Source organism: Ranitomeya imitator, chromosome 2 (genome assembly GCF_032444005.1).
Source record: "Ranitomeya imitator isolate aRanImi1 chromosome 2, aRanImi1.pri, whole genome shotgun sequence".
NCBI classification, from domain to species: domain Eukaryota; kingdom Metazoa; phylum Chordata; class Amphibia; order Anura; family Dendrobatidae; genus Ranitomeya; species Ranitomeya imitator.
In genome coordinates, this window is record NC_091283.1 from 481,354,887 (window position 1) to 481,381,220 (window position 26,334).

The 26,334-nt window shown below is 43.4% G+C and overlaps 1 protein-coding gene and 1 long non-coding RNA gene across 5 annotated transcripts in view; one reads left to right on the forward strand and one right to left on the reverse strand.

Moving 5' to 3' along the window:
- Nucleotides 1-26,334, forward strand: part of TANC2 (tetratricopeptide repeat, ankyrin repeat and coiled-coil containing 2) — a 656,536-nt gene that overhangs the window by 427,935 nt on the left and 202,267 nt on the right. The gene's annotated exons all lie outside the window — the stretch shown is intronic.
- LOC138664555 (uncharacterized) overlaps nt 25,037-26,334 on the reverse strand; it is a 34,628-nt gene continuing 33,330 nt past the window's right edge. The window contains exon 3 of the long non-coding RNA XR_011318361.1: nt 25,037-25,142. This is a non-coding gene — a long non-coding RNA (uncharacterized lncRNA). The remainder of the gene's footprint in view (nt 25,143-26,334) is intronic.

The following is a 26,334-nucleotide window of genomic DNA, read 5'->3' on the forward strand; positions in this document are numbered from 1 at the left end:
TCCCGCTCATTCCTCCATATAATATACTCACATTGTGATCATCAGTGGTCCCGCTCATTCCTCTATATAATACACTCACATTGTGATCATCAGTGGTCCCGCTCATGCCTCTCTATAATACACTCACATTGTGATCATCAGTGGTCCCGCTCATGCCTCTATATATAATACACTCACATTGTGATCATCAGTGGTCCCGCTCATGCCTCTATATAATACACTCACATTGTGATCATCAGTGGTCCCGCTCATGCCTCTATATAATACACTCACATTGTGATCATCAGTGGTCCCGCTCATGCCTCTATATATAATACACTCACATTGTGATCATCAGTGGTCCCGCTCATTCCTCTATATAATACACTCACATTGTGATCATCAGTGGTCCCGCTCATGCCTCTATATAATACACTCACATTGTGATCATCAGTGGTCCCGCTCATGCCTCTATATATAATACACTCACATTGTGATCATCAGTGGTCCCGCTCATGCCTCTATATATAATACACTCACATTGTGATCATCAGTGGTCCCGCTCATGCCTCTATATATAATACACTCACATTGTGATCATCAGTGGTCCCGCTCATGCCTCTATATATAATACACTCACATTGTGATCATCCATGGTCTTTATCATACCTCTATATAATACATCACCAATGGTCTGGCTCATTCCTCTATATAATACACTCACATTGTGATCATCCATGGTCTTTATCATACCTCTATATAATACGCTCACATTGTGATCATCCATGGTCTTTATCATACCTCTATATAATACGCTCACATTGTGATCATCCATGGTCTTTATCATACCTCTATATAATACTCTCACATTGTGATCATCCATGGTCTTTATCATACCTCTATATAATACACTCACATTGTGATCATCAGTGGTCCCGCTCATGCCTCTCTATAATACACTCACATTGTGATCATCAGTGGTCCCGCTCATGCCTCTATATATAATACACTCACATTGTGATCATCAGTGGTCCCGCTCATGCCTCTATATAATACACTCACATTGTGATCATCAGTGGTCCCGCTCATGCCTCTATATAATACACTCACATTGTGATCATCAGTGGTCCCGCTCATGCCTCTATATATAATACACTCACATTGTGATCATCAGTGGTCCCGCTCATTCCTCTATATAATACACTCACATTGTGATCATCAGTGGTCCCGCTCATGCCTCTATATAATACACTCACATTGTGATCATCAGTGGTCCCGCTCATTCCTCTATATAATACACTCACATTGTGATCATCAGTGGTCCCGCTCATGCCTCTATATAATACACTCACATTGTGATCATCAGTGGTCCCGCTCATGCCTCTATATAATACACTCACATTGTGATCATCAGTGGTCCCGCTCATGTCTCTCTATAATACACTCACATTGTGATCATCAGTGGTCCCGCTCATGCCTCTATATATAATACACTCACATTGTGATCATCAGTGGTCCCGCTCATTCCTCTATATAATACACTCACATTCTGATCATCAGTGGTCCCGCTCATTCCTCTATATAATACACTCACATTGTGATCATCAGTGGTCCCGCTCATGCCTCTATATAATACACTCACATTGTGATCATCAGTGGTCCCGCTCATGCCTCTATATAATACACTCACATTGTGATCATCAGTGGTCCCGCTCATGCCTCTATATATAATACACTCACATTGTGATCATCAGTGGTCCCGCTCATGCCTCTATATATAATACACTCACATTGTGATCATCAGTGGTCCCGCTCATGCCTCTATATATAATACACTCACATTGTGATCATCAGTGGTCCCGCTCATGCCTCTATATATAATACACTCACATTGTGATCATCCATGGTCTTTATCATACCTCTATATAATACATCACCAATGGTCTGGCTCATTCCTCTATATAATACACTCACATTGTGATCATCCATGGTCTTTATCATACCTCTATATAATACGCTCACATTGTGATCATCCATGGTCTTTATCATACCTCTATATAATACGCTCACATTGTGATCATCCATGGTCTTTATCATACCTCTATATAATACACTCACATTGTGATCATCCATGGTCTTTATCATACCTCTATATAATACGCTCACATTGTGATCATCCATGGTCTTTATCATACCTCTATATAATACGCTCACATTGTGATCATCCATGGTCTTTATCATACCTCTATATAATACTCTCACATTGTGATCATCCATGGTCTTTATCATACCTCTATATAATACATCACCAATGGTCTGGCTCATTCCTCTATATAATACACTCACATTGTGATCATCCATGGTCTTTATCATACCTCTATATAATACGCTCACATTGTGATCATCCATGGTCTTTATCATACCTCTATATAATACGCTCACATTGTGATCATCCATGGTCTTTATCATACCTCTATATAATACTCTCACATTGTGATCATCCATGGTCTTTATCATACCTCTATATAATACATCACCAATGGTCTGGCTCATTCCTCTATATAATACACTCACATTGTGATCATCAGTGGTCCCGCTCATGCCTCTATATAATACACTCACATTGTGATCATCAGTGGTCCCGCTCATGCCTCTATATAATACACTCACATTGTGATCATCAGTGGTCCCGCTCATGCCTCTCTATAATACACTCACATTGTGATCATCAGTGGTCCCGCTCATGCCTCTATATATAATACACTCACATTGTGATCATCAGTGGTCCCGCTCATGCCTCTATATAATACACTCACATTGTGATCATCAGTGGTCCCGCTCATGCCTCTATATAATACACTCACATTGTGATCATCAGTGGTCCCGCTCATGCCTCTATATATAATACACTCACATTGTGATCATCAGTGGTCCCGCTCATTCCTCTATATAATACACTCACATTGTGATCATCAGTGGTCCCGCTCATGTCTCTCTATAATACACTCACATTGTGATCATCAGTGGTCCCGCTCATGCCTCTATATATAATACACTCACATTGTGATCATCAGTGGTCCCGCTCATTCCTCTATATAATACACTCACATTGTGATCATCAGTGGTCCCGCTCATTCCTCTATATAATACACTCACATTGTGATCATCAGTGGTCCCGCTCATGCCTCTATATAATACACTCACATTGTGATCATCAGTGGTCCCGCTCATGCCTCTATATAATACACTCACATTGTGATCATCAGTGGTCCCGCTCATGCCTCTATATATAATACACTCACATTGTGATCATCAGTGGTCCCGCTCATGCCTCTATATATAATACACTCACATTGTGATCATCAGTGGTCCCGCTCATGCCTCTATATATAATACACTCACATTGTGATCATCAGTGGTCCCGCTCATGCCTCTATATATAATACACTCACATTGTGATCATCCATGGTCTTTATCATACCTCTATATAATACATCACCAATGGTCTGGCTCATTCCTCTATATAATACACTCACATTGTGATCATCCATGGTCTTTATCATACCTCTATATAATACGCTCACATTGTGATCATCCATGGTCTTTATCATACCTCTATATAATACGCTCACATTGTGATCATCCATGGTCTTTATCATACCTCTATATAATACTCTCACATTGTGATCATCCATGGTCTTTATCATACCTCTATATAATACATCACCAATGGTCTGGCTCATTCCTCTATATAATACACTCACATTGTGATCATCCATGGTCTTTATCATACCTCTATATAATACGCTCACATTGTGATCATCCATGGTCTTTATCATACCTCTATATAATACGCTCACATTGTGATCATCCATGGTCTTTATCATACCTCTATATAATACTCTCACATTGTGATCATCCATGGTCTTTATCATACCTCTATATAATACATCACCAATGGTCTGGCTCATTCCTCTATATAATACACTCACATTGTGATCATCAGTGGTCCCGCTTATGCCTCTATATAATACACTCACATTGTGATCATCAGTGGTCCCGCTCATGCCTCTATATAATACACTCACATTGTGATCATCAGTGGTCCCGCTCATGCCTCTCTATAATACACTCACATTGTGATCATCAGTGGTCCCGCTCATGCCTCTATATATAATACACTCACATTGTGATCATCAGTGGTCCCGCTCATGCCTCTATATAATACACTCACATTGTGATCATCAGTGGTCCCGCTCATGCCTCTATATAATACACTCACATTGTGATCATCAGTGGTCCCGCTCATGCCTCTATATATAATACACTCACATTGTGATCATCAGTGGTCCCGCTCATTCCTCTATATAATACACTCACATTGTGATCATCAGTGGTCCCGCTCATGCCTCTATATAATACACTCACATTGTAATCATCAGTGGTCCCGCTCATGCCTCTATATATAATACACTCACATTGTGATCATCAGTGGTCCCGCTCATGCCTCTATATATAATACACTCACATTGTGATCATCAGTGGTCCCGCTCATGCCTCTATATAATACACTCACATTGTGATCATCAGTGGTCCCGCTCATGCCTCTATATATAATACACTCACATTGTGATCATCCATGGTCTTTATCATACCTCTATATAATACATCACCAATGGTCTGGCTCATTCTTCTATATAATACACTCACATTGTGATCATCCATGGTCTTTATCATACCTCTATATAATACGCTCACATTGTGATCATCCATGGTCTTTATCATACCTCTATATAATACGCTCACATTGTGATCATCCATGGTCTTTATCATACCTCTATATAATACTCTCACATTGTGATCATCCATGGTCTTTATCATACCTCTATATAATACATCACCAATGGTCTGGCTCATTCCTCTATATAATACACTCACATTGTGATCATCCATGGTCTTTATCATACCTCTATATAATACGCTCACATTGTGATCATCCATGGTCTTTATCATACCTCTATATAATACTCTCACATTGTGATCATCCATGGTCTTTATCATACCTCTATATAATACATCACCAATGGTCTGGCTCATTCCTCTATATAATACACTCACATTGTGATCATCAGTGGTCCCGCTCATGCCTCTATATATAATACACTCACATTGTGATCATCCATGGTCTTTATCATACCTCTATATAATACATCACCAATGGTCTGGCTCATTCCTCTATAATACACTCACATTGTGATCATCCATGGTCTTTATCATACCTCTATATAATACGCTCACATTGTGATCATCCATGGTCTTTATCATACCTCTATATAATACTCTCACATTGTGATCATCAGTGGTCCCGCTCATGCCTCTATATAATACACTCACATTGTGATCATCAGTGGTCCCGCTCATTCCTCTATATAATACACTCACATTGTGATCATCAGTGGTCCCGCTCATGCCTCTATATAATACACTCACATTGTGATCATCAGTGGTCCCGCTCATGCCTCTATATAATACACTCACATTGTGATCATCAGTGGTCCCGCTCATGTCTCTCTATAATACACTCACATTGTGATCATCAGTGGTCCCGCTCATGCCTCTATATATAATACACTCACATTGTGATCATCAGTGGTCCCGCTCATTCCTCTATATAATACACTCACATTGTGATCATCAGTGGTCCCGCTCATGCCTCTATATAATACACTCACATTGTGATCATCAGTGGTCCCGCTCATGCCTCTATATATAATACACTCACATTGTGATCATCAGTGGTCCCGCTCATGCCTCTATATATAATACACTCACATTGTGATCATCAGTGGTCCCGCTCATGCCTCTATATAATACACTCACATTGTGATCATCAGTGGTCCCGCTCATGCCTCTATATATAATACACTCACATTGTGATCATCCATGGTCTTTATCATACCTCTATATAATACATCACCAATGGTCTGGCTCATTCCTCTATATAATACACTCACATTGTGATCATCCATGGTCTTTATCATACCTCTATATAATACGCTCACATTGTGATCATCCATGGTCTTTATCATACCTCTATATAATACGCTCACATTGTGATCATCCATGGTCTTTATCATACCTCTATATAATACTCTCACATTGTGATCATCCATGGTCTTTATCATACCTCTATATAATACATCACCAATGGTCTGGCTCATTCCTCTATATAATACACTCACATTGTGATCATCCATGGTCTTTATCATACCTCTATATAATACGCTCACATTGTGATCATCCATGGTCTTTATCATACCTCTATATAATACTCTCACATTGTGATCATCCATGGTCTTTATCATACCTCTATATAATACATCACCAATGGTCTGGCTCATTCCTCTATATAATACACTCACATTGTGATCATCCATGGTCTTTATCATACCTCTATATAATACGCTCACATTGTGATCATCCATGGTCTTTATCATACCTCTATATAATACGCTCACATTGTGATCATCCATGGTCTTTATCATACCTCTATATAATACTCTCACATTGTGATCATCCATGGTCTTTATCATACCTCTATATAATACATCACCAATGGTCTGGCTCATTCCTCTATATAATACACTCACATTGTGATCATCCATAGTCCGGCTCATACTCCTGTATAATACGCTAACGTTGCGATCATTCTCGGCAGGGTGTACGGCAGCCGCCATATGAGCACACACAGGTTATTGCAGGCGAGGAAGGTTTACAGATAGTGATGTCCCGGCATGCTATAATAATGGCATGGTATTGTGCAGGTATGCCTCTGTCTCGTCCCGGATGTTTGTGATCTCTTACGAGACAGACATTTGTTATACATCTGTTAAATTTTACGGGGAACAGCTGGGGCTTTACTTAATGGGTTCTGGTTGTGCCGCCCTTTTGTAAATGAGATGTTACACCAGAGAGGTAGGCAGGTGAGCGATGGGATGGACTGGAAATAATTCAGCTACAACATAACCCCAGGCATAAAAGAGAAGAACGTAGTCATGTCTGACAAATCCTGAATACTTCATTATTTTGCTACTCCTTCCATTCACCAGCCGTAACAATGGCAGCCTGCACGTGGCAGGATTTAAAAGGTCGGCTCTTAATATTCCAGATCCTGGTGTGCAGAACTATTCTTCACAAGTGAAGAAAAAGATCAGAGCTAAAGCTATGAGCATGGTGACCGTAAGCCTAACCCTATCCTGGGCACTGCCCTACTGCAGTGCTACCTACATCATAGTGGAGGGAGGAGGTGACATTGCATTGTACTGGCGACACGTGCTTGGCAGTGGTGCAATGACGGTATACAAGCGCTGTTCTTTTACCAGTGCCCATATAACATTCATTTTGGGACTGTGCAGTCTGTCATGGGGGTTGGTGCCCACATGGCTTTATGATACCCGTCATATTGAGTTTATTCAGGTAATAAAGACATTAGCCGCTCTGTAATTTACTCATCGACTGATCGCTGTGCAGTTGTCACTTTGTGCTGCAGCTTTACAATAGATTAAATTCGCCTCCAGGTCACAGCACTGGTCCCAAGGCAAATCTGATCTTTGTGTTTATTCCCCAAAATGGTCATTAAAATGTATTTGCTAGAGAAATTAACAACTATGCAGGGTAGAAAGAAATAGGTTTTGGCAAAAAGGTAAATCGGAGCACTGGCAGCTCCCTCGCCGACATGAATATGGATCCTCACCATGGTTCACTAGAGAAAAAGACCTCAAAACTGGCCCTTGGATGTCATTGTGCTACACCAGCTCCCCAATCTCTAAATCTTCATTAAACCAGAATCTGGTCATCATCAGTTTAACATTCTCATCTCGAGGCCGGGAGCCATGCATTTTCCTGCTTCCGCTGTTCATTAGATCCAGCCTTCGAGTACAATTGACTACATATTAACATTTTTTAATCTTCCTTGGAAATATTGGGTTTGTTATGGCCTTACAGCAAGAAATCCCGATCATTTAAATCACTATTAATGTTATACAGTATGGGTTTCATTGCTGAAACGGGCTGCCATAATCTCCCGCAGTGCCTATGAGATAAATGAGTGGTGATCTCTTATCTGCAAGTAACCTTTCTTGTTTTGTGCTGTACTTTCTTCCCTCGGCAGCTTGTTTTGCTGTGCTTCAGACATTTTATAGTTCTTGCTTTGTGTCTTCCTAAGGCTACTTTCACACTAGCGTCGTGCACTGCACGTCGCAATGCGTCGTTTAGGAGAAAAAACGCATCCTGCAAAATTGCTTGCAGGATGCGTTTTTTCTCCATTGACTAACATTAGCGACGCATTGCGACGCTTTGCCACACGTCGCAACCGTCGTGTGACGGTTGCGTCGTGTTGTGGCGGACCGTCGGCAGCAAAAAACGTTACATGTAACATTTTTTGCTGTGTTGTCTGCCATTTATGACCGCGCATGCACGGCCGGAACTCCGCCCCCACCTCCCTGCAACTCACAATGGGGCAGCGGATGCGCTGGAAAAATGCATCCGCTGCCCCCGTTGTGCGGCGCTTGCACAGTATGCGTCGGGCCGACGCAGCGCGACGGCCCCGTACCGACGCTAGTGTGAAAGTAGCCTAATGCTGTAGTACGTTGGCTCCAGGTATACAATACTCCTGCCGTGAAGACCTGTATTAGAAAAAAAAGTCCTCTTAGATTTCACATTTTTAATTTTATAACAAACAAAAAAGTCCTTTAACAGTAAGCGAGAACCCTACTTGAAGGATACACATAGTCAGAATCTATCACAAAACCAAGTTCACTTAAATTCCCAATAACCAGAGAGAAAGCATTAAAAATACAATTTTTACTGAAAGAAAATTTTATTTAAAAAAAAATAAATACAGAAAAGGTGTGTACTAGTAAGGGACACAAATTCTGAACAAGTGTAAAAATAGACAACTATGTAATTTGTGGAAACGGATCTAAAAGAGGTAGTTACATTGGTAAGTAGGTACTTTCCACATCTCAGAATTAATTAATCATAATCACTTAGTCAAAGTGGATTGATGCAAAAAATGAAAACGGTCAATGGGCCTAGATTACCTGTCAAAGACAGCCACGGGGAAGTGTAGTGACAGAGCTCTGTCCCTCTGCCTCGACGTGCGTTTCGCCCTGCTTCTTCGGTGGATATGTCAGGTCAGGGAAGCGTCACACATTAAATATGATCATAAGCTAGGCAGAACGCGCGTCGGGGCAGAGGGATGCAGCTCTGTCACTACACTACCCCATGGCAGTCTTTGACAGGTAATCTAGGTCCATTGACCATTTTCATTCTTTGCATCAATGCACTTTGAATACTACACTGCTCAAAAAAATAAAGGGAACACTAAAATCCCACATTCTAGATATCACTGAATGAAATATTTCAGTTGCAAATCTTTATTCATTACATAGTGGAATATGTTGAGAACAATAAAACATAAAAATGATCAATGTAAATCAAAATTAATATCCCACGGAGGTCTAGATTTGAAATGATATTCAAAATCAAAGTGGAAAATCAAATTACAGGCTGGTCCAACTTCAGTGGAAATGCCTCAAGGCAAGGAAATGATGTGTGTGTGTGGCCTCCATGTTCTTGTACGACCTCCCTACAATGCCTGGGCATGCTCCTGATGAGGCGGCGGATAGTCTCCTGAGGGATCTCCTCCCAGACCTGGACTAAAGCATCCGCCAACTCCTGGACAGTCTATGGTGCAATGTGATGTTAGTGGATGGTGTGAGACATGATGTCCCAGATGTGTTCAATCGGATTCAGGTCTGGGGAATGGGTCCATAGCTTTAATGCCTTCATCTTGCAGGAACTTCTGACACACTCCAGCCACATGAGGTCTGGCATTGTCCTGCATTAGGAGGAACCCAGGGCCAACCGCATCAGCATATGGTCTCACAAGGGGCCTGAGGATCTCATCTTGGTACCTAATGGCAGTCAGGCTACCTCTGGCGAGCACATGGAGGGCTGTGCCGCCCTCCAAAGAAATGCCACCCCACACCATTACTGACCTACTGCCAAACCGGTCATGCTAAAGGATGTTTCAGGCAGCAGATCGCTCTCCACAGCGTCTCCAGACTCTGTCACGTCTGTCACGTGCTCAATGTGAACCTGCTTTCATCTGTGAAGAGCACAGGGCGCCAATGGCGAATTTGCCAATCTTGGTGTTCTGTGGCAAATGCCAAGCGTCCTACACAGTGTTGGGCTGTGAGCACAACCCCAATCGGTGGAAGTCGGGCACTCAGACCATCCTCATGGAGTCGGTTTCTAACCATTTGTGCAGACACATGCACATTTGTGGCCTGCTGGAGGTAATTTTGCAGTGCTCTGTCAGTGCTCCTCCTGTTCCTCCTTGCACAAAGGCTGAGGTAGCGGTCCTGCTGCTGGGTTGTTGCCCTCCTTCAGCCCCCTCCATGTATCCTGGTGTACTGACCTGTCTCCTGGTAGTGCCCCCAGCCTCTGGAGTCTACACTGACACAGCAAACCTTCTTGCCACAGCTCGCATTGATGTGCCATCCTGGATGAGCTGCACTACCTGAGCCACTTGTGTGGGTTGTAGAGTCCATCTCATGCTACCACGAGTGTGAAAGCACAGCCAACATTCAAAAGGGACCAAAACATCAGCCAGAAAGCATTGGTACTGAGATGTGGTCTGTGGTCCTCACCTGCAGAACCACTCCTTTGAGTGTGCCTTGATAATTGCCAATAATTTCCATCTGTTGTCTATTCCATTTGCGCAACAGCATATGAAATTGATTGTCAAACAGTGTTGCTTCCTAAGTGGACAGTTTGATTTCACAGAAGTTTGATTTACTTGGATTTATAGTCTGTTGTTTGTGTTCCCTTTATTTTTTTTGCACTGAATGCAATTTGTTATATTCATGAGCACAGGCAATATGAGGATGATGCAATGCTATTATACTTACATTGAGGACTGGTCTTCCTTTACAACCTCCCATTAAATGGTGTTTGCGCATAGATGTAAAAGGTATATGAGATGACCTCTATATAAAGTTCATAAATTTTTTTTTCATATACGGTAAGTAGCATTGTATACCCTGCATTGTCAGAGACTATGCATTGTATGCCAATATTTTTAGAAATATATAGTAATACTGTTCAATCCTTGTGTTCTGGAATTTTTCCAAATGGTAAAATGGATAATGAAATGCTAAATATTTTCTAAGTGATTATGATTACCGGTAATTAATTCTGAGCTGTGGTAGAAAGTACCTACTTACCAATGTAACTTTTAGATCTGTTTCCACAAAGTACCGTACATAGATTTCTGTTATACTTGTCCAGAATTTGTGTCCTTCAATAACTTGCACATTTTCTGTTTTTAATTGTTTTTTTTTTAATGAAATTTTGTTTCAATAAAAATTGCATTAAGAATACAAAATCACTTTTGATTACTGGGTAGATAAGCAAACCCGGTTTTTTGATAAATTCACATTTTTTTCACCGAGATATATGATCCTTTGATGTCGCAGAGAGAGTAAGACTAATGATCATTATAACTACCCTGATGATTTCTGTTCATCCTTCGGAGACTTTTTTTTCTTTTGGTTAAATGCATGTAATTAAGGTTAAAAGTAATTTACATCTGAGTTTTATTAAGTATTTTGCACCCTTGCCTTCTAATGTTGGCTGCAGAATGAGTTAACTAGGAATCTGTCAGTCAGCTCACTATGACCGTCTGATAGGGAGTTTTATCTTCTTTTCTGAGCTTAGCTGAAGAAAGTTGAATGTGAAGGGAAACAAAGAGCATGTAAAAGCAGAACAGTGCAAAATTTATATCCAAATTCCAATTGCAAAAATTATTTTCAGCCCCAAATACATACATTTAAAGAGGTTGTCCACTACTTTATCATTGAGGACCTATCCTTAGGATACGTCATCAATTGTCATTGGTTGGAGTCCGATACCTGGCACCTCGGGCCAATCGGCTGTTCTCAGTATCTACAGTGGCTGGAAAAGCTCAATTGTGGAGTTTCTACATCTACTGATAGTAGTCACGGCCGGGTACTGCACATCCATCTCTTAGGCTAGGTTCAAATTGCGTTAGAGCAATCCGTTTAGCGGATACGCTAACGGAATGCGCTAACGCAATGTCGAAAAAGGGATTGCGTTTGGTAATCCCGCTAGCGCAGATGCCCGATCTGCGCTAGTGAAGAACGGACCCTGAACGTCGCAAGCAGTGTTCGAGGTCCGTCCGAAAATAACGGAACATCGCTGACGCATGCCAAAAAAAAGGCATACATTAGCGATGCGTTAGCAATCCGTTAGCACATTGCAGTCAATGGGTGCGCTAACGGATCCGTTACATAGCGTTAATTGCGACAATTGTGCCATGTAACGGATTCCGTTAGCGGACACCCACTAACGCAATGTGAACCCAGCCTTATTCAAATCAATAGGAGGCAACCTGGTACTGCAGGTCCATCAGAGGATCGAGCAGCTCCGCAATTGAGCATTTCCGGCTGACACAGAACTGCTGATGGACGGGTGTGCCAGGTGTCTGACCTCGACCAGACATTGATGACCTATCCTAGGGAACTTTTATCCATGATAAAGTAGTGGACAACCTCTTTTTTTTTTTAGATGGATAAGATAACTTGACAGTCAATGGTTTGTGCAATGTTAAGTCGGGTGTCAGAGAATGATTACACTTTTGTTGTCCCATCGGTATCTGTATCATCACAGTCCTCCTTTCAGACTTTGGGCCTATATCGATAAGGAGAGAGAGAGAGATTCCCTGAATGGAAAAATGGGTTAAATTAAAGGAATAGAAATTCTCCCAGGCATGCTCAGTTTAAAAAAATGGAATCTGTCGCTGGATTCCACGGACAGCAATGGATCCAGCGTCCATAGGCTTCCATTAGGCTACTTTCACACTTGCGTTTTTACCAATCCATCGCAATCCGTCGTTTTGGGCAAAAAACGGATCTGCAAATGTGCCCGCAGGATGCGTTGTTGCCCATAGACTTGTATTGCTGACGGATCTCGACGTATGGCCATACGTCGCGTCCGTCGTGCACTGGATGCGTTGAGTTTTGGCGGACCGTCGGCACGAAAACGTTTTTTCGTCCTTCGCGTCCGCCATTTTCTACCGCGCATGCACGGCCGAAACTCCGCCCCCTCCTCTCCGGACTTTAGAATGGGCAGTGGATGCGTTGAAAAACTGCATCCGCTGCCCACGTCGTGCAACATTTTCACAATGTGCGTCGGTACGTCGGCCCGACGCTTAGCGACGGCCCCATACCGATGGAAGTGTGAAAGAAGCCTTATAGCCAACGACAGATTGCGCAGGAACTGTCGCTGTACGACTTTTCGACGTGCACAAAAAAACGTTACTTTGTCCGTTGTCTCCGCTGACGGACAAAGACTTTACGACGGATGAAACGGAAGGCCATCTGTCACAATCCGTCGCTAATACAAGTCTATGAGAAAAAAACGGATGCAGCAGCAACATTTGCTGGATCCGTTTTTTTCTAAAATAGTTGGATTGTGACTTATGGCAAAAAACTGATGTGTGAAAGAGGCCTTTAACATGTTCAGCCAGGCCATGACCAGCCAGGCCGAGCTTTCCTGCGCATGGGGAAATCGAGAGAGCTACTAATGTATGCTCTGATAATAATTTGTATGTAATTGTTTTCAAGCTTGATTACCCCTTTTAATTCAGATGTGAAAGCACATTGTATTGCAATAAAGCTACATGTAGTGTGAACAGAACCATGAATGTATGCAGTAGTGGACGGAGTCTGACCTTGGGATTGAGTTTGCTGGTACAAAACTGATGTTAAAATGTTCTGGTACCTAGTTCTGGTGAAGTTATAGACCCCCTCCTTACTTAATTAGAAGTCTCCGGGATGGGGGAAGAATGTGTGAAAACACTTGGAATTAGTTTCTTGTGACACACTGGTGTGAATCAGGGGGAGGTTAGGTGTCTGTGCTGCAGTTATCTTCACCTTAGAAAACATAGATATGGAGGTGTCTGCAAAGGTTTTAAAGGACATGTTCCCTAAAATAATAGCAAAGAAAGCATAGTGATACAAAAGAATGAATAGAATTTGATAGGAGACCATCTCCAGGTTCCCTCAGGCTTGGTCAGACAACTGTGACAATAAAAATAAAAAGAAGTAATAACACAGAAACTAGTAAAAAAGGTGAGAACAGAGACTAATTGTTCTGTGCAGTACTGCTGGAGACTAGATAGGCAGGATGGTCAACAAAAGCAGTAATGAATGTATCAAGTTATGCTTGGATGTGGGAATGAGTGATACATAACTAGTCTGAGTGACCGCTAGGGCTGTAACCGCAGATCTGTAGGTTGTCAAGAAGAACTGTCCCGTTTTCCTTCTATTTTGGAACACGTGAGCCACTTTTCAGCAGCTGATTCAAATTGATAAATCCAATGTTCATTTTCTCCTCGGTGAAGATCGCAACTGAAACAAATCAGTCTTTGCCTAAAACAAATTGACGTTTTCTGGCCTTTAATTAAGTGAAAGTCTTTGTTGTAACGAGATTGAACAGAAGTTTGAAATCAAAGACGCCTCACTGTTTTATTGCCTGCAGCTCTATCGATCCTCCCGACGGCCCTGCGGCTGTAATTATGCAGAATCTCTGTTCTAATGATTTAAAAATAAGTTATTTCTAGAGCACGGGTTCCAGGCGGTCCTGGCTGACCTGCCTGCGCAGATCTTGGTGCAGGCTACAGTTCTTAATCCACAATCAATGTATGACGTGCCATCCATCTCGGCTCTACACATTGACATTTTGGGTGTGAAAAAGCTCTCCTGCTCTGATGGGTCTGAACTGTGCCAGGAGGTGATCTGTCAATGTATCGTATTAGTTGTGAAATGATAATGTTTTAGGAATCTGCAAAGAGAAAAAAGAGCTTCTGTCCATGTAAAAATAGAGGAATATCACAGTGTTCCCATTGGTAAGTGGCAAAGTCAGAGTAGGCTACAGTAGGGGCTGACCGCTCTGGTCTGTGCTGCTGGAGACTAGATAGGCTGCATCATTAGCAAAAGCAGAAATTATAGGGGGTGGATATGATAGTAATCCTCCAGAGACTGTCCCAATAACCCTATTCATTTTTATTGTCCATACAGACCTCACAATAGTGGATTTCTATGCTTCTAATATGGCAACACATGAAATTACACAAAATATAAACATAGGCTTCCTTCCAGTTGGGTTATTTTGGGCAAATATTCTTTGAGGATGTGCTGCTGCCTATAGGCTTGCTGCATGGGAGCAGAGTGATCCTTCTGTCCTCATACAATGTATTTCAGCTCCTGTTGTATAGTTGATTGACACTTGTTATGGTCAGAGATCTGCCTGTGTAACCAGACTTTACCGACCTTTGCCCATGCGTATGCAGAGCTGAGTATGCATGTGCACTTGATGTAAAGAGGGGAATTGGCTCCTACCAGATACCTCGGTCTCTCACTAATTCCCCATGATCAAAAAAGATTGACCATGTTAAAAACCAACATGTCTAACCCTTTTTCTTCTGTAGAATGTATGTGAACCCACCCCATACACATTACATGCTAGGCTGGATTCTAACGCTACTTTCACACTTCCGCCGTCATAAAGACGTTGCAATGCGTCGTTCTGTGCAAAAAACGCATCCTGCAAAGTTGCCCGCAGGATGCGTTTTTTGCACATAGACTTGTATTACCGACGCATCGCGATGTATGGACACATGTTCCATACATCGTGCACTGGATGCGTCGGTAAATGGCGGACCATCGTCACAAAAAAGTTCTATGTAACTTTTTTTGTGCGACGCGTCCGCCATTTTTAACCACACATGCGCGGCCGAAACTCCGCCCCCTCCTCCCCGGAACTCATAATGGGCAGCGGATGCGTCTAAAAACTGCATCCGCTGCCCACGTTGTGCACTATTTTGCACAACGTACGTCGGGCTGACAGTTTGCGACGGCCCTATACCGACGGAAATGTGAAAGTAGCCTAAGGGTATGTGCACACGTTGCGGATTTGCCTGCGGATCCGCAGCGGATTGGCAGTACAGTGCCATGTAAACCTATTGGAAACCAAATCCGCTGTGCCCATGGTGCGGAAAAATATAGCGCGGAAGCGCTGCATTGTATTTTCCGCAGCATGTCAATTATTTGGCGGATTCCGCAGCATTTTACACCTGCTCCTCAATAGGAGTCCACATGTGTAAAACCGCAGGTGAAATCCACACAAAAAACGCAGGAAATCCGCAGGTAAAATGCAGTTCGTTTTACCTGTGTATTTTTCAAAAACTGTGTGGAAAAACCCGTACACGAATCCGCAACGTGGGCACATAGCTTTGGGTATGTGCAGATGTTCAGTATTAGGTAGCACTTTGGACACAGCACATGTCCACTGCGTCCAAAGCGCTGCTGGCTTTTGAACATAGGTGATTCTGCATGTGTTCATTGAACCGTGCGGAATCACCACACCCAATACATTGTATGGGTGAGATTTATCTTGCGGAGACAGGAATGAATGTGTTGCATGGATTTATGTCTTTTTACATCAATTAAGGAATTTGCTCCTCAGACCTTGTGGGGGCATCACAAAACAGAACCAGATCCCAATCATAGGACAATAAAACTTTCACACTCCTTATCTATGAACTGTTCCAATATTTATGGACGCAACTGTTTATCACTCTCCCATAATGATAGTTCTGCTTCACCTCAGTTGTCTTATCTATTGCTTTATTCCTGTGTCCCATTGTGCCTAAACATGTGACTCTTCAGATTTTGTATCATTCTATGTCTGATGAGGAGAAATGAGTAGTCTAGAAAGCTTGCTATTTGGTACCATCTTTTCAGTTAGCCATTAAAAGGTATCAACCACTGAGGACTCAAATATTTTTCTATTTACTGGCTAACATAGTACAAAGATATATATCTTTCCTTTCCCATACACGGTAAAGGTACCTTCACACATAACGATTTTGTTAACAATATCGTTGCAACGTCACGCTTTTTGTGACGTAGCAACGATCCCACTATGTGTGACAGCGACCAACGATCAGGCCCCTGCTGGGAGATCGTTGGTCGCTGGGGAATGATCAGGACCTTTTTTGGTCGCTGATCACCCGCTGTCATCGCTGGATCGGTGTGTGAGACGCCGATCCAGCGATGTGTTCACTGGTAACCAGGGTAAATATCGGGTTACTAAGCGCAGGGCCGCGCTTAGTAACCCGATATTTACCCTGGTTACCATTGTAAAAGTAAAAAAAAAAAACAGTACATACTCACATTCCGATGTCTGTCACGTCCCCCGCCGTCAGCTTCCCGCACTGACTGTCAGCGCCGGCCGTAAAGCAGAGCACAGCGGTGACGTCACCGCTGTGCTCTGCTTTACGGCCGGCGCTGACACAGTCAGTGTGAGCATTGTCAGTCAGTGTGAGCATTGCAAAATTATTTTTTTCATGATGCTTTTGATAGTAATTTAAAAAAAAATTAAGATAAAGATCTGATTTTTAAAGAATGGCTCATTTTCTGATGACACATTCTCTTTAGGTTGCGGTAGAGTACCTGTGTTGTGTGATTAGATATACTGCATCCTAGAAATTCTTCATGTAATTATAGATTTTCCATGACAGTTCCTTCTTGGGTTGAGAATACCTTGTCTTCCCACGTACCAGATATAATGAAGTCCAGCAGTGGCTTGTACTGTTGCCTTGCAGCACTGGGTAAGGCCTGAGTGTGAATCCAACCATTGAGACGTCCGCATGGAATTTGTATGTTCCCCCCTATTCCCTCTGGGTGTCTCAGCCCCTCAGAACACGCTCAAACATTGACATGCAAATTCCCATGTTACTTATAATTGACTTAGTATGAAATTGACCCTTGGCCTTGTGTACACTTCTACGCTTCAGGTAGGAAAATTAGATTACGGGCTCCTCGGGGGCAAAGAAATGAAATCAATGTTTTCTCTGTACAATGCTGTGGAAATTATTGGTGCAATTGGTAAATATTTTATAATATAATACTAAGGAGCGTAGCGTGTAACGAAGACCTGAGACGAGTTGGCTCTTTGGGAGGGGGAGGTTCATTGAGCTCTGTCCAGGTCCCTTCTCATGATTCATGACTGTTATGTGCTTAGGAATGTTTTAATCTTTCCCACGTACAATATTGTTGGCCTGGTCTTTTTATAGTCTGTTTTATGTCCCGTGATGCTGACACCTCCACAGTGATACCTGCATGAAGACCGTAAGCTGCTTGTGAAATGTTTGTGCTGCTCATCTATGGCATCTAAGGAGGATTTCCAACAATTTAATTAGGAAGTATCTCAAAATACATGAAGTTTACCGAAATACTTGTTCTCTTTTGTTAATATGCCCCTGTGTGTGAGTGTAAGTTGAATGATTGCTCAGTAATAAAATAAAGCAGCATTAGCTGAAAACAAATTAGGCAAGCAGAATTATTAGTATTATTTTTTTTTTTTACTAATACAACTAATTAGTGTTCATATATATTATCATGAACTTTTTGGCAGCCTAAAGACCCCTGTGGGTCAAACCTATGGATTTTGATGGGTTCGGCTGACAGTCTCATGTGTATGAGGAACCCCCCTGACTCTTCCTTGAGAGAGGTTGTCCAGGAGTAGAAGGATCCAGTATATCTGATTTTGGACTACCGATCCATTTGTTGTCTATGAGATAAACCACGTTCAAATAGTCTAGCTCACCTGCAGAGCACGCAGGAATGATTAGCCAGCCGAAGAGTTTTGGTTTATCTGCGGGAGATGGCTAAACAATGATTCGGAGAAAAGCTGTTGAAATTTTATGGGGGGTTAAGTGTAGTTCCTCATCTCTATACTGGCCACACACTTTAGGTTATGTTCACATGGCCAATTTAGAGATGAGGACCTAAACTTAACCCCTAATACATTTTAGATTTTGACCGAGTCATCGCTTAAGTTGGTCAATTGCTCCTGTGTTCTCTGTAAGTGAGCAGTTTGTGGACTATTCTGATGGCAGCTTATCTCTTAAGGTACCGTCACACTGAACGATGTCGCTAGCGATCCGTGACGTTGCAGCGTCCTGGCTAGCGATATCGTTCAGTTTGACATGCAGCAGCGATCAGGATCCTGCTGTGATGTCGTTGGTCGCTGCAGAAAGTCCAGCACTTTATTTAGTCGCTGGACTCCCTGCAGACATCGCAGAATCGGCGTGTGTGACGCCGATTCAGCGATGTCTTCACTGGTAACCAGGGTAAACATTGGGTTACTAAGCACAGGGCCGCGCTTAGTAACCCGATATTTACCCTGGTTACCAGCGTAAAAGTTAAAAAAAACAAACACTACATACTTACCTTCCGCTGTCTGTCCCCGGCGCTGTGCTTCTCTGCACTGGCTATGAGCACCGGCCAGCCGGAAAGCACAGCGGTGACGTCACCGCTCTGCTTTCCGGCCACTGTGCTCACAGTCAGTGCAGGAAAGCACAGCGCCGGGGACAGACAGCTGAAGGTAAGTATGTAGTGTTTGTTTTTTTTACTTTTACGATGGTAACCAGGGTAAATATCGGGTTACTAAGCGCGGCCCTGCGCTTAGTTACCCGATGTTTACCCTGGTTACCGGCATCATTGGTCGCTGGAGAGCTGTCTGTGTGACAGCTCTCCAGCGACCAAACAGCGGCGCTGCAGCGATCGACATCGTTGTCGGTGTCGCTGCAGCGTCGCTGAGTGTGAAGGTACCTTTAGAGAACAAAGGGATGTCGTCCAAAATTAGACATACTGGATCCTTTTACCAGCAGACACCATCTTATGGCCATGTTCACACATTCAGTATTTGGTCAGTATTTTACATCAGTATTTGTAAGCCAAAACCAGGAGTGGGTGATAAATACAGAAGTGGTGGATATGTTTCTATTATACTTTTCTTCTGATTGTTCCACTCCTGGTTTTGACTTACAAATACTGAGGTAAAATACTGACCAAATACTGAACGTGTGCAATTGACCTACGGGGAAGAGTTGAGGGGCCCTCATACACATTAGACTGGCAGCCAAACCCATCGTTGTCAGCAGGTTTGGGAGACGGGGGGGGGGGGGGGTCTTTAGGCTGCCAAAAAAGTATAAAGCTTTCTGCCAACAGCGATCTCTCTTTACTCCCTTGCATAGAAGAACTTGGCTCAACTAAGCGTTCTTGTGAGGTTTTTTTTTATAGTAGATTCCCCCCTGAAAGAGGAGTCGTTTTTTTATCTTCTCTCTCGGATAACACAAGGATTGGCCATTGAAACTCAACAGGCCTGGTCATTCTCTCCTCCAACATCATCTGTTATTATTATTATTATACATTTTTATAGCACCATTTATTCCATGGCGCTTTAGGCTACGTTCACACTAGCGTTGCGCCGCCCTGCGTCGGCGACGCGACGCACGAAAAAACGCGCGCGTCGTTTTTTGACCAAAATCGGACGCACAGAAAATGCAACTTGTTGCATTTTCTTGCGTCCGACGCTAGCGTCGGAAACGACGCAAGTATCGAAAAACGCCACCCTAAAAACGCACGCGTCCCCTATGTTAAACATAGGGGCGCGTCGCCGCTGCGTCGCCGGCGCAACAGCGACGCACATTGGCGGAACGCCAATGTGAACGTAGCCTTACACGTGAAAAGGGGGCAAATATAGACAAATACATTAATCATGAGCAAAAAACAAGGCACTAACCGGTATAGGAGGGAGTACCCTGCCCGCGAGGGCTCAGTCTGCAGGGGATGGGTGAGGATACACTAGGAGAGGGCAGAGCTGGTTGTGTGGTGGTTCAGTAGGTTGAGGATCACTGCAGGCTGTAGGCTTGTCAGAAAAGGTGAGTCTTCAGGTTCTTTTTGAAGGTTTCTATGGTAGGCGAGAATCTGATGTGTTGTGGTAGAGAGTTCCACAGTATGGGGGAAGCACTGGAGAAGTTATGGATGCGGTTGTGGGAAGAAGAGATGAGAGGGGAGTAGAGAAGGAGATCTTGAGAGGATCAGAGGATGTATGGAGGAGACAGGTTGTGGATGGCTTTGTATGTCATAGTAAGGGTTTTGAACTGGAGTCTCTGGGAGATAGGAATCCAGTGAAGGGCTTGGCATAGGGGAGAATAGCGGGGAGACAGGTAGATTAGTCGGGCAGCAGAGTGTAGGATGGATTGGAATGGTGCCAGAGTGCTAGAGGGGAGGCCAGAGAGTAGGAGGTTGCAGTAGTTAAGGCGGGAGATAAGGGCGTGCACTAGTGTTTTTGTGGTGTCGTGGTCAAGGAATGCTCGGATTCGGGAAATATTTTTGAGTTTGAGACGGAAGGAGGAGGCAAGGGCTTGGATATGTGGCTTGAAAGAGAGGGCAGAGTCGAGGATCACACCGAGGCATCGGGCGTGTGGGACTGGGGAAAGTGAGCAGCCATTGACATTGATGGATAGGTCTAGTGGAGGGGTAGAGTGAGATGGGGGAAAGATGATGAATTCTGTTTTGTCCACGTTAAGTTTTAGAAAGCGAGCCGAACAGAGGGCCGAGATAGCAGACAGACAGTGTGGGATTTTGGTAAGGAGGTGAGGTCAGGTCCGGATAGGTAGATCTGCGTGTCATTGGCATAGAGATGGTACTGCAAACCGTGGGATTCTATGAGCTGTCCCAGGCCGAAGGTATAGATGGAGAAGAGTAGGGGTCCTAGAACACAGCCTTGAGGAACACCGACAGACAAGGGGCAAAGTGAGGAGGTGGTGAGGGGGACACAATGTTCGGTCTGTTAGATATGACAAGATCAGGATAGGGCCAAGTCTGTGATGCCAAGAGATGAGAGGATCTGTATCAGAAGGGAGTGGTCCACAGCGTCAAAGGCAGAAGGAGGACAGAGTAGTGTCACTTGCTCTTGGTAGTTAGTAGATCGTTGGTGACTTTAGTTAGGGCAGTTTCAGTAGAGTGATGGGAACGGAAGCCAGATTGTAACCTGTCAAAGAGGGAGCAGGAGGAGAGGTGAGAGGACAGTTCAAGATGGACATGTTGTTCTAGTAGTTTTGAGGCATAAGGGAGAAGAGATATCGGGCGATAGCTAGACACAGAGGATGGGTCGAGGGAGGGCTTTTTGAGGATTGGTGTGATCCTGGCATATTTGAAGGATGAGGGGAAGATATCTGTTGTGAGTGAGACGTTGAAGAGGTGCGTTAGGGTTGGGATGAAGACCGTGGCAAGGTTAGGGATGAGGTGGGAGCAGGTCAAGCGTGCAAGTGGTGAGGTGTGAAAGGGATTCTTGCACCATACTTTTGCCACCTAATTTGAGAGCTGCGTAATGTAAAGACGAATACAGTTTTGATAAAAATCACTGTTTTATCATCAGGAGATTATCACTACATGATTAGTAAACCGCTACCATGTAGTCCTCCATATTCGTGAGCTCTCAAACAGCCTAAGCCTAGTAAATGACATATCGCTGAAATCAAGGTCTGTGCCCCTACATTTTGCTGCTCTCCGATGGAGAGGCAAAAATCTGGCGACAGATTGCTTTGAAACTCAATTGTGGAAAAGCCAAAACCAATCAGTGAGAAGAATTGACATTGTGAAAGTTCCGCACCGCAGGTGAATTTCTGTGAAGAACATTTCCACAGCTGGTGTTTTATTGCACCACAGAAAATCCACAGCCGTTCCTGTGCGAGTGGCAGTACCTTTAGGCTATGTTCACACCTTGCGTCGGGTCCCTGCGTGTTCTCCCGCAGCGGATTTGATAAATCTGCAGGGCAAAACAACTGCGGTTCTCCCTGCAGATTTATCGCGGTTTGTTCCGCGTTTTCCGCTGCGGGTTTCCGCCTATACTATTGATGCTGCATATGCAGCAATATGCAGCATCAATAGTAATGTTAAAAATAATAAAAATTGGTTATACTCACCCTCTGATGTCCGGATCTCCTGGGCGCTGCACCCGGCGGTCCGGTTCCAAAGATGCTGTGGGAGAAGGACCCTTCGTGACGTCACGGTCATGTGACCGCGACGTCACCGCAGGTCCTGGTCGCACAGCAACTCTGACCGGACGGCCGCGTGCAGCGCCCAGGAGCTCCGGACATCAGAGGGTGAGTATAACCAGATTTTTTATTTTTTAACCCCAAATATGGTTCCCAGGGCCTGGAGGAGAGTCTCCTCTCCTCCACCCCGGGTACCACCCGCACATTATCCGCTTACTTCCCGCAACGTGGGCACAGCCCCATGCGGGAAGTAAGCGGTTCAGTGTATTCCTATGGGTGCAGAATCGCAGCGATTCTGCACAAAGAAGTGACATGCTGCGGGTTGTAAACCGCTGCGTTCCCGCGCGGTTTTTCCCGCAGCATGTGCACAGCGGTTTGCGGTTTCCATAGGGTTTATATGTTACTGTAAACGCTATGGAAACTGCTGCGGACCCGCAGCATCAAAATCGCGGCGGTTCCGCGGTAAAAACCGCTAAGTGTGAATATAGCCTTATACTATAGACGCAATCTATTTCTTCATGCTGTGTTTCTCCGCTTTCTTCTAGAAGTCACAAGACTCCGTCGGTTCCTATTTTTGCGTTATTCTCCGTCCCCTTTAGGATCTTTGCGATGGTCAATTATAATATTTTTAGCAAAGCAGAAGGGTTTTTTTTGGCTGCTGTTTACTTCCCCTCAGGTACCGTGTGGGTTACTGAGAAGATCTGATTAGTCCTATCAGTTGGCTAAGTGTGTGTGTGAGAGTTGGCGCGTGTTTTCATGCCCTGTGTTTCCCTTCTGCTGCCCACGGGCATTTCCCATAATTCCTTTTGCATGATGAGACGAGGTTATGCAATGTACCCGCTCAGGGTTCATATATACAGCTGTTTGCACACCAATTAGTTCTTATTTTTCCCGAATCTTTTGCATGCCCTGCTGGAGATCACATTAGGCCTCTATTAATGAGGAGAAATGCTTTTTTTTTAATGAATGAATGGGAGCTTATTTAATGCGTTAAACTGATCGGAAGAAACCTTTTCTGTGCACAAATGTAATTATTTTAGGATAGTGGGGTTTAACGCAATGATGACCATGGCCAGAAGCCTTTCTAATTAATTGCATTGACTTTACACTGAGTGGGATAGTGCACAATGCCAGGCTGAGAGCGGTAAAGCACTCACCTGGCCACAACAGTACGGGCATCACTCACAAAATAGATCATGGTAGACCTGGTTATCCTGTAATTTTATGAAAACTATTGAGGTTTAATGAGAAGAATGGGATAATAGTCATTATTTGGTCATTCTCATTTGCTGTGTGTTGGATTTGTGACTATTTTTTTTTTCTGTGCTCCGTTAGGAAATGTCTAGGATCTATGTTTTCAGTTCAGCTGCATTGTGGTTTGGAGGCTGAGTCTCTAAATTGTAAACTACTGCTTTGTTTTTACCGTTTGCTTTACATTGCATCTCTCCTTTGCCATGTGATGTTTAAAAGGGAGGTTGTCACCATGAGTTAGGGACCGAGACCCCGATTCCTGTGATATATCGCTTAGTTTACTGGGTTCAGCAGTTTGGATAGTTGGAGTTTCCCTCCTGCAGACCTAGCATAGCTCAGTTGTTGAGCTGGATAACTTCACCCACACCACAGCTTTTTTTGTGCATTGTATAGTAATAGCTGCTAATCAGTAGAAGTGGAGGGAGGAATGATTGGACTAGGAGGCACAAGGCCAGTTGTCTTGCAGTGATAATCTCCCTCTGATAAAACACTGATTGTATTGAAACCTCAAAACACAGCCCGGTGACTGACACATCTCTGTAATCTGTGTCTCTGCTCCTACATTATGGTATTCTCAGATTACCTGCTGACAGGTTCCCTTTACACACAAGAAGACTGTGAATTTATGCTGATTTCCATTACAGGGAAAGAATGGTTCAATCAACCAACATAACAATATGGTGGCACTTTTTTTTATACCACTCATATATATTATGTATAATAGGCAAGTGTTCACAACTAGTGATGAGCGCGCGTGCTCGGATAAGGTCTTACCATGCTCGTGTCCTAATCGAGTGTCTTAGGCATGCTCGAGTCGCTGCAGCTCCATGTCTCCCGGCTGTTTGAAATATTCTCTTTCTCTCATTATTCTTGTATTTGGCAAATATTAATAGTTATGGTAATCCTAATTGACCTAAAACGGGAAAGGTTTATTCTGATATCCTGTCAGATATTGAGAAAACATGCAGATGCGTCTTTTTATATAGTGTATGGAAACGTCTGGTTTCAACTGTACGTAATGTGTTTGGCCGCTGATTATCACTTGAGTTGAACTGAAAGGGATGTTGATGTACGTGCATGTTTATAGGGGGCTCGCTGGGGGGGGGGGGGGGGGGCATTGCCATCAGTTTGAATAATCATTTAATTTCATCCCCCTTAACAGTATGGTTTACTTATAGCTGCAAAGTCTCTAACGTGAAAAATCCCAAAGCTCCAGTTTTCCAATCTCTGAAGATCCTCCTCACTTCTGAATCCCTTCATTTGTAGAAATCAATGGCGGTCTCCGCTACTTGGTCGCTGCCGATAAACAAACTTGTGACTTGTCAATGATTTATATTATGTAGATGATAGGTGCCCTTTAAATTGTGCTAATCTTCTAGATGTTCCCTGTGTATACAAACAAGTCCGAGCATGTGCATTACTGAAGCCCAGAAAGATTACATCATAGAATTGTCAAAATTGATTTTGTGTCATCGAGCTTGTTTTCTCTTAGTAAAATGTGGATTAGGAAGGGATTTTTTTTTTTTTAAAGAGGATTCTCAGCTGAGATCTTAAAAGAAATCAGAGCTTAGAAGATGACCTCACGTTACACAAGACTCTGTTATTGATGACTTGGCTTGAACAGTCTTGTGAGTTTGCTACTGATGGCATCTGGCCATCCATTCTTCGAGGCTCATCCGGCTTCCAGCAGCAGTGAGCAGCCGGTTGAGATAATTTTTATACATCTTGGCTGGAAGCGATGTCTCTGGCTCGCCATGTCCTTTGTGAGATCAGTTGGCACAAACTCCTACAATCAGGACAGAGTATACTAGAAGTTGAGTATTCGCCTACTTCATCCCTCAGTGTTGTGATGGCACAGAATCACTGCCTCGGCCAGTAATGGCTTATGGCTTTCCAGCAAGTCCTATGGTGGCCCTCCAGACTGTAGCCCATACATCCCCTGAGAGTTGAGATTTTATTTAAATAATTAGGAAATATGTAACGCTAACAAACATACATATTTAGGGAACGGTCCAGCCAACACGCTACCGTGTTATGCCCAATGCGTAGGCTGCACATGACAGTGGAGGTCTCGTTCTGATGTTTCCATATCCCTGATTTAAGCA